This window comes from Cetorhinus maximus, chromosome 8 (genome assembly GCF_964194155.1).
Source record: "Cetorhinus maximus chromosome 8, sCetMax3.hap1.1, whole genome shotgun sequence".
Taxonomy (NCBI): Eukaryota; Metazoa; Chordata; class Chondrichthyes; order Lamniformes; family Cetorhinidae; genus Cetorhinus; species Cetorhinus maximus.
This window is the reverse complement of record NC_135886.1, coordinates 7,483,411-7,492,233: the sequence shown is the minus strand read 5'-3', so window position 1 is coordinate 7,492,233 and position 8,823 is coordinate 7,483,411. Positions and strand designations below refer to the sequence as shown.

Sequence of the window (8,823 nt, the reverse complement as noted above, 5' to 3'; positions counted from 1 at the left end):
TGTTTCACCTTTCCTCGTAAGTCCCTCATCCCATCAATGAGTCGAGTGAATCTTCTCTGAACTGCTTCTAACGCATTTTTTTTAAATACGGAGAGCAAAACTGTACACAGTACTCCAGATGTGGTCTCACCAACGTCCTGTAATAAAACTTCCCTACATTTATATTCCATTCCCCTTGCAATAAATGTCAACATTCCATTTGCCTTCCTAATTACTTGCATACCAACCTTTTCTCATTCATGTACCAGGACACCCAGATCCCTCCATATCATGGAGTTCTGCAATCTCTCTCCATTTAAATTGTACACTGCTTTTCCATTCTTCCTGTCAAAATGGACAAGTTCACATTTTCCCACATACTCCATCTTCAAAATGTTTGACCACTCACCTAACCTGTCTACATCCCTTTTCAGACTCTCCAACTCCTCTTGGCAACTTACTTTCCTATCTATCTTGGTGTCATCAGCAAATTTAGCTGAACATAACGTATCCAAGTGTAATGTATCCATTCAAAAGGGAATTAGACCGTTGTCAGAAAAGGAAGATTGTGCAGGTTCCTGGGAGAAGGCGAGAGAATAACACTAGGTGAATTGCTTATTTGGAGAGTCGGTGCAGACACTATGGGCCAAACGGCCTCCTTCTGCACTGAAACAATTCTGTGATTCAAATTTACTGATGATGGAAAGTTAGGTGGGAAAGTAAGTTGTGAGGAGGACACAGAGAGGCTGCAAAGTGATAAAGATATTCACTCCCGCCACCACTTGCAGCAATGTGTACCAGCCAAAAGATCCACTGCTGCAACTCATCAAGCCTCCTTTGACAGCACCTTCCAAACCTACAACCTCTATCACCTAGAAGAACAAGGACAAAGGCATCAGATGCATGGGAATGCCGCAACCTGTAAGCACCCTTCCAAGTTACACACCATCCTGACTTGGAAATTTATCGCCAGTCCATCACTATCGCTGGATCAAAATCCTGGAACTCCTACCTAAGAGTGCTGTGGATATACCTTCACCAGATGGACTGCAATGGTTCAAGAAGGTGGCTCAACACCTCTTTCTGAATGGAGGGCAATTAATGATGGGCAACAAATACTCACCTTGCCAGCAACAATCAGATCCCATGAAAGATTTTTTTTTAAAATTCAAACCAGAGGCCGATGGATTTTTGAGTACTAATATGTGAATAGTGTAGGAACGTATAATCGAGGTAGACGCTCAGCCATGACCTTATTGAATGGGTGGAGCAGGCTCAAAGAGCCAAATAGTGTGTACTCCTGCTCCAAGTTCTTATCTCAATTCAGCAGGTCTGGCAGCATCGGCGGAGAAGAAAAGAGTCGACGTTTCGAGTCCTCATGACCCTTCAACAGAACATGAGGACTCGAAACGTCGACTCTTTTCTTCTCCGCCGATGCTGCCAGACCTGCTGAGTTTTTCCAGGTAATTCTGTTTTTCTTTTGGATTTCCAGCATCCGCAGTAGTTTTTTGTTTTTATTCTTATCTCAATTGCTATTTGTGGGATCTTGCTGCACACCTATTGGTGGTCTTTGTCCTGCAGCTGCTTGTAGCTACCCTACCAGGAAATCTGCTGTTGTGGTCTCTCACGCTCATCTTGTCTTGTACCATCCTGACATATCCACTGTAACTCCTCTGCAATCGCTCTGTGATGTCCGTCATCCGACTACGCCTAGGTCGGCTCCTCTTTCTGCTGCCCCCCCTTTTTCCCTCTAGAGGAGACTCATGTAACCACAATTATACATTAGCTGTGAAGTGTTGTCAGGAATTGATGAGACAAATATTCAAATGTACAACTGCCACCCCACTAATGGGCAGAGCAAGTTTCCATTACTAAGATGGCGGCCGGAGAGCGTCACCATATACAGTCACGTGCCCATCGGGCGGCGGGCACGTGATTCATTCGCCCTGCGGCTGCGCGGTATCGTCCACCCGCCCAGCCAGGGCTCCTGATGCCGCGCCGGCGCAGTGGCATCACCTCCCCTGGCCAGGCAGCGCATGCGCGGCAAGCGGTTTCGCGAAGGAGAAGGCCGCTCGCAGTTGGTCGCCATCTTGTGCTGCTGTGTTCCTATTCGCCGCCGGGGCATTGTGTTTAATACCGGAGCCAATCAGAGGGGCAAAAGCGCGGGGTAAGTCCGGCAAATTGCTGCCAACAGGCTGAGAGCTAGAGTTGGACAGGGAAATGGAAGTGAGGAGAGGCAGTGATGCGACGTGGGGGTAGATTATTTCGCCCCCCCGCCCCGTCTTTGGGATTGGACAGGAGGGGAAAGCAAATATATTCAAAGTTACCAAGCGAGCAGCAGAAAAGGGGGTTTGGCGGGAAGCGAGCGCGATCACTTTCTTCCCCCTCATTGCCGCCGTTGCTCTTGCGGCAACCCCCCCCCCCGCTTCACCCTTTTCGGTCCGATTTGCCTCTCGCTCTCCGCGGTCCGCATTATCGCCACCCCCCCCCCCCCCCACCCTACCCGGTCCGCGTTTCCGTCCGCGACCCCCAAAATAGCGTGAAGTGGGGGCTAAAATGGCGGCCGCGTGTGATCGGATAGAGGGAAAGGAGGAGGAGGAGGGGGGTGAGTGGTGTTGTTGGAGGGAAGCAAACCTGGACCCGCGAGTGCTTGGGGCTGTTGGCATATTATTATTGCTGGGGAGGGGCGGCTGTTTGAGGGGCAATATTTATCCTCATGTTATCACATTTCCATTAACGATATTGTGTATACAGTATTTGTGCTGTGAAATGGCGGGCCGGACTGTGGGGTCTAGGAATGCAGTGTTACTGTACAGCCCTCACTTTACAGATTCCCTTTGAACTCCTGACTAAATGCTCCCCTGATGTTGATCCAGGTGGAAGAATGTCATTGTAATTAATGCCATCTTCCCCTTGTTCTCCGCACCCCACGCCCGCTCACCCTACAAAAAAAAATGACACAACCCCAGCCTCTTTAGCCTTCTCCAGGCTGACTTTCTCCTTTTTGTATCCCCGGACCCGAGACCTCTTCCCGAATTTGAGGAGTGCTACGGCAATGCAAGTTATAATGCTCTGCAAATAACATCTGTGGAAGATAACTCTGTAGTAAGTTTGTGCATGAAATGCTGGGCAGGCTAGTCAAAGACAATTAACTCTTGTTAATATGGGAACTTGTGTGCAAAACAGCATTGATTTAATTTTTACAAATCAGATATGAGTTAAAATTAAATTATTTTTTCTAGTCACTAAAGGATGTTTGCAAACATAAAAAAACGTATCTTCAGGTGGCAAAGTTGTTTCTTTTTGGCTGACACCAACTCCCAATATCAATTCTGTTAGTAGCATTCTCAAAAAAAACTCTCAACAGGTCTGTCAAACATGATTTCCCATTCATAAATCCATGGTGACTATGCCTCAATCAGATCATTATTATTCATTTACATTAGTATTCAAGTGTCCACTCATCACATTCCTTTTAATAGATTCTAGCATTTCCGTACTATTGATGTAAGACTAACAGGTCTGTAATTCCTTGTTTTTTCTCTCCCTGCCTTCTTAAATAGTGGGGTCACATTTGCTACCTTCCAATCTGCAGGAACCGTTCTAGATACTAAAGAATTTTGGAAGTGGATGCATTGCTGATCATCTACCTCCATAGCTATCACTTTCAACACTCGGATGAAGAATGTCAGGTCTTGGGGACTTACCAACCTTCAGACCCATTATTTTCTCCAGCACAACTTCCTTACTAATACTAATTCCTTCATTTCCTCATTCTCCCTAGTCCCTTGGATCTCTAATACTGGGAGATTTCTTGTATTTTCCTCAGTGAAGACAGTTACAAAGTAATCATTAATCATCTACTCCAGATGTGGTCTCTCCAGTGTCCTGTGTAACTGAAGCATAATCTCTCTACCTTTGTATTTAATTCCCCTCGCCATATATTAGTTTTCTTAGAACAAAAACAAAAATACCTGCAAAAACTCAGCAGGTCTGACAGCATCTGCGGAGAGGGATACAGTTAACATTTCGAGTCTGAATGACTCTTCATGAGAACTAAGGAAAAATAGAGAAGAGGTGAAATATAAGCTAGTTTAAGGGGGTGTGGGACAGGTAGAGCTGGATAGAGGGCCAGTGATAGGTGGAGATTGCCAAAAGATGTCATAGACAAAAAGACAAAGAGGTGTCGACGGTGGTGATATTAGCTAAGAAATGTGCTAATGGGGACACTAAGGTTAGAAAGCAGGACGAGCAAGGGACAGATAGCCCCGGTGGGGGGAATCGATCGAAATAGGCTAAAAGGTAGAGATAAAACAATGGATGGAAATACATTTAAAAATCATCGAAATAGGTGGGAAAAGAAAAATATATAAATTATAGGAAAAAGGGGGATGGGAAAGGGTGTGGGGATGGAGGAGAGAGTTCATGATCTGAAGTTGTTGAACTCAATATTCAGTCCGGAAGGCTGCAAAGTACCTAGTCGGAAGATGAGGTGCTGTTCCTCCAGTTTGCGTTGAGCTTCACTGGAACATAGCAGGCCAAGGACGGACATGTGGGCATGAGAGCAGGGTGGTGTGTTGAAACAGCAAGCGACAGGGAGGTCTGGGTCATGCTTGCGGACAGACTGAAAGTGTTCCGCAAAGCGGTCACCCAGTCTGCGTTTGGTATCTCCAATCATTCCACCGGGATGGTCTGAGGGCTCACCACTTCTTCCTCGAACAGAGGCCCGAACAATCCCCATCCACCACTACTCTCCTCCGTCTGGCTGAACTTGTTCTCTCACTGAGCAATTTCTCCTTAAACTTGTCTCACTTCCTCCAAATAAAAGGTGTGGCTATGGGTACCCACATGGGCCCCAGTTATGCCTGTCTCTTTATGGGGAATGTGGAACATTCCTTGTTCCAGTACTACTCAGGCCCCCTCCCACAACTCTTTCTCCGGTACATCGATGACTGTTTCGGTACCGCTTCATGCTCTCGTCTGGATCTGAAAAAATGTATTAATTTTGCTTCCAATTTCCACCCCTCCATCATTTTCACGTGGTCCATCACTGACTTCCCTTTCGTTCCTTGACCTCAGTCTCAATTTCTGGTGATAGACTGTCCACCAATATTCATTACAAGCCTACCGACTCCCACAGCTACCTTGACTACAGCTCCTCACACCCCGCTTCCTGTAAGGACTCCATCCCATTCTATTAGTTCCTTCGCCTCCATCGCATCTGTTCTGATGATGCCACCGTCAAAAACAGTTCCACTGACGTGTCTTCCTTCTTCCTTAACCGAAGTTTTCCACCCACGGTGGTTGACAGGGCCCTCAACCGTGTCCGGCCCATCTCCCGCGCATCTGCCCTCACACCTTCCTCTCCCTCCCAGAAACATGATAGGGTCCCCCTTGTCCTCACTTATCACCCCACCAGCCTCCACATTCAAAGGATCATTTCCGCCAACTCCAGCATGATGCCACCACCAAACACATCTTCCCTTCACCCCCCCCCCACCCCCGTCGGCATTCCGTAGGGATCGTTCCCTCCGGGACACCCTGGTCCATTCCTCCATCACCCCCTACACCTCAACCCCCTCCCACGGCACCTTCCCATGCAACAGCAGAAGGTGCAACACCTGCCCCTTTACTTCCCCCTTCCTCACCGTCCAAGGGCCCAAACACTCCTTTCAAGTGAAGCAGCATTTCACTTGCACTTCCCTCAATTTAGTCTACTGCATTCGCTGCTCCCAATGCGGTTTCCTCTACATTGGAGAGACCAAACGCAGACTGGGTGACCGCTTTGCGGAACACCTTCAGTCTGTCCGCAAGCATGACCCAGACCTCCCTGTCGCTTGCCATTTCAACACTCCACCCTGCTCTCATGCCCACATGTCCGTCCTTGGCCTGCTGCAATGTTCCAGTGAAGCTCAATGCAAACTGGAGGAACAGCACCTCATCTTCCAATTAGGTACTTTACAGCCTTCCAGACTGAATATTGAGTTCAACAACTTCAGATCATGAACTCTCTCCTCTATCCTCAACCCCATTTCAATCCCCCTTTTTCCTATAATTATATATATATTTTTCTTTTCCCACCTATTTCCATTATTTTTAAATGTATTTCCATCCATTGTTTTATCTCTACCTTTTAGCCTATTTCGATCCGCCTCTCCCCCCCCCAGGGCTATCTGTCCCTTGCTTGTCCTGCTTTCTACCCTTAATGTCTCCATTAGCATATTTCTTAGCTAATATCACCACCGCCAACACCGCTTTGTCCTTTTGTCTATGAAATCTTTTGGCAATCTCCACCTATCACTGGCCCTCTATCTAGCTCTACCTGTCCCGCCACCCCCCCCTCCCTTTAAACCAGCTTATATTTCACCTCTTTTCTATTTTTCCTTAGTTCTGACGAAGAGTCATTCGGACACGAAACGTTAACTGTATCCCTCTCCGCAGATGCTGTCAGACCTGCTGAGTTTTTGCAGGTATTTTTTTTATTTGTTCTAGACTTCCGCAGTATTTTGCTTTTATATTAGTTTTCCTCATTGCTTGCTGTAACTGCATACTAACCTTTTGCGATTCATCCATTACTACGTGCAGACCCCTCTGCATTTCAGAGCTCTTCGATCTCTCACCATTTTGATAATATGCTTCTCTTTTATTCTATTTGCCAAAATGGACAATTTCACATTTTCCCACATTATATTCCATTTGCCAGATCTTTGCCCACTCACTTAACCTATCTATATCCCTTTGTAGCCTCCTTATGTCTTCACAGTTTATTTTCCAATGCATCTTTGTGTCATCAGCAAATTTAGCAACCATACCTTCAGTCCCTTCATCCAAGTCATTTATATAAATTGTAAAAAGTTGAGGCCCCAGCACTGATCCCTGTGGCACACCACTTGTTATATCTTGCCAGAAAATTATCCATTTATGCCTGTTCTGTTTCCTTTTAACTAGCCAATCTTCCATCCATGCTAGTATGTTACTCCAACACCATGAGATTTTATTTTCTGCAATAAGCTTTGTCGTAGTAGCTTATTGCATACCTTCTGGAAATCTAAGTACAGTATATCCAACAGTTTCCCCTTTATGCACAGCACATTACTTCTTCAAAGAACCCCAATAAATTGGTTAAACATGATTTCCCTCTCCCAACACCTTGAATTTATCTAAATTCCCTACTATAATGTCTTTAATAATAGCTTCTAACATTTCCCTATGACAAATGTTAAGTTAACTGTCCTGTAGTTTCCTGCTTTCTGTGATGAACTGAGAGCGTACGTAGAAATAAGTACAATTTGATAGCCATTACAGTGACATGGCTGCAGAAGGGCATGGATTGGGTTCTGAATATTAAAGGGTGTAAGGCATTTAAGAAGGACAGAAAGTGAGAAAACGGTGGAGGGGTGGCTCTGTTAGTTAATGATGGTATTAGCACAATAGAAAGGGATGACCTAAGTTCAGGAAACCAGGATGCGGAAACGGTTTAGGTAGCGATGAGAGATGGTAAAGGTAAGAAGTCACTTGTGGGAATCGTGTACAGGCTCCCTAATAGTAACCACATGGTAGGGTGGAGCATAAAGGAAGAAATAATGGGAGCTTGTCAGAAAGGCACAGCGATAATCATGGGAGGTTTTGATCCATGTACAGACTGGAAAAGTTAGATGGGTAAAGATAGCCTAGGTGAGGAGTTCATAGAATGCTTCCGGGGTAGTTTCTTAGAACAGCATGTTCTGGAGCCAACCAGAGAGCAGGCTACACTAGACCTGGTATTGTGCAATGAGGTAGGATTAATTAACAATCTCATAGTGAAGACTCCCCTAGGCACCAGCGATCATAATATGATTTAATTTTATGTTCAGTTTGAGGGAGAGAGAAGTGGGTCCAAGACTATGTTTTTAAATTTGAATAAGGGCAGTTATGAGGACATGAAAGCAGAGCTGGATAAAGCGAATTGGCAAATTAGGCTAAGGAATAGGGCAATAGAGATGCAGTGGCAAAAATTTAAGGGGATATTTCAGGATACACAAAGTAGATACATTCCAATGAGTAAGAAAAAGTCCAAAAACCAGAAAGGTTAAATATAGTATCAAGCTTAAAGAAAAAGCATATAATTGTGCAAAGGTAGGTGAAAGTCCCGAAGATTGGAAAAAATATAAGGAACAGCAAATGATGACTAAAAGAGTAATAAGGTCACCTGCCATCTCCTTATTTTACATTATTGATTCCCAGACTCACTTTCCATAGGACCAACGGTCATTTTGTTAAATCTTTTTTAAATATCAAGATATTTGAGTTAGGTATTGTAGTTGGTTCAAAGGCTTTGGGGAGTTAGGTGAATCACTTCATGCAGAATACCCAGTTTCTGACCTGCTCCAGTGGCTATGGCATTTCCTACATTCTAACAGGAGCTACACTGTAATGTGCTTTGAGAGCTGTAATGTGCTGAGGTTGTGAAAGGTGCCATGTAAATGCAAGTCTTTTTTATTAGCTGTTCCAAAATGAAATATTTAAATGCAGAATCTTTGCAAAATTGGTGACAATAGAAAATAGACAAATCTATTTTGAGTTACAATATCTAAGTTGTAACTTATCCTTATTCTGAATGGGTAGCTATTTGTGTATTTCTGAAAATTTCTATATAATTTTAACATTAATCTTTTTTAAGTGGTTGAACAATGGTTAACTTCATCTTTTTTTTGTATTTGTTCATGGGATGTGGGCACCGCTGGCTAGGCCAGCATTTACTGCCCATCCCTAATTTAAGAGTCAACCACATTGATGTGGGTCTGGAGTCACATGTAGGCCAGACCAGGTAGATTTCCTTTCCAAAAGGACATTAGTGAACCAGAT

General features: G+C 44.7%; 1 protein-coding gene across 6 annotated transcripts in view; it reads left to right on the top strand.

Moving 5' to 3' along the window:
* Window positions 1-2,011: 2,011 nt before the first annotated feature.
* The window catches only part of LOC144683410 (nuclear transcription factor Y subunit alpha-like), a 65,191-nt gene continuing 58,379 nt past the window's right edge, over window positions 2,012-8,823 (top strand). For all 6 annotated transcript variants that reach the window (XR_013577250.1, XR_013577249.1, XR_013577247.1 and 3 more), the window contains exon 1: window positions 2,012-2,146. The gene's annotated coding sequence lies outside the window, so the exon portion shown is untranslated. The remainder of the gene's footprint in view (window positions 2,147-8,823) is intronic.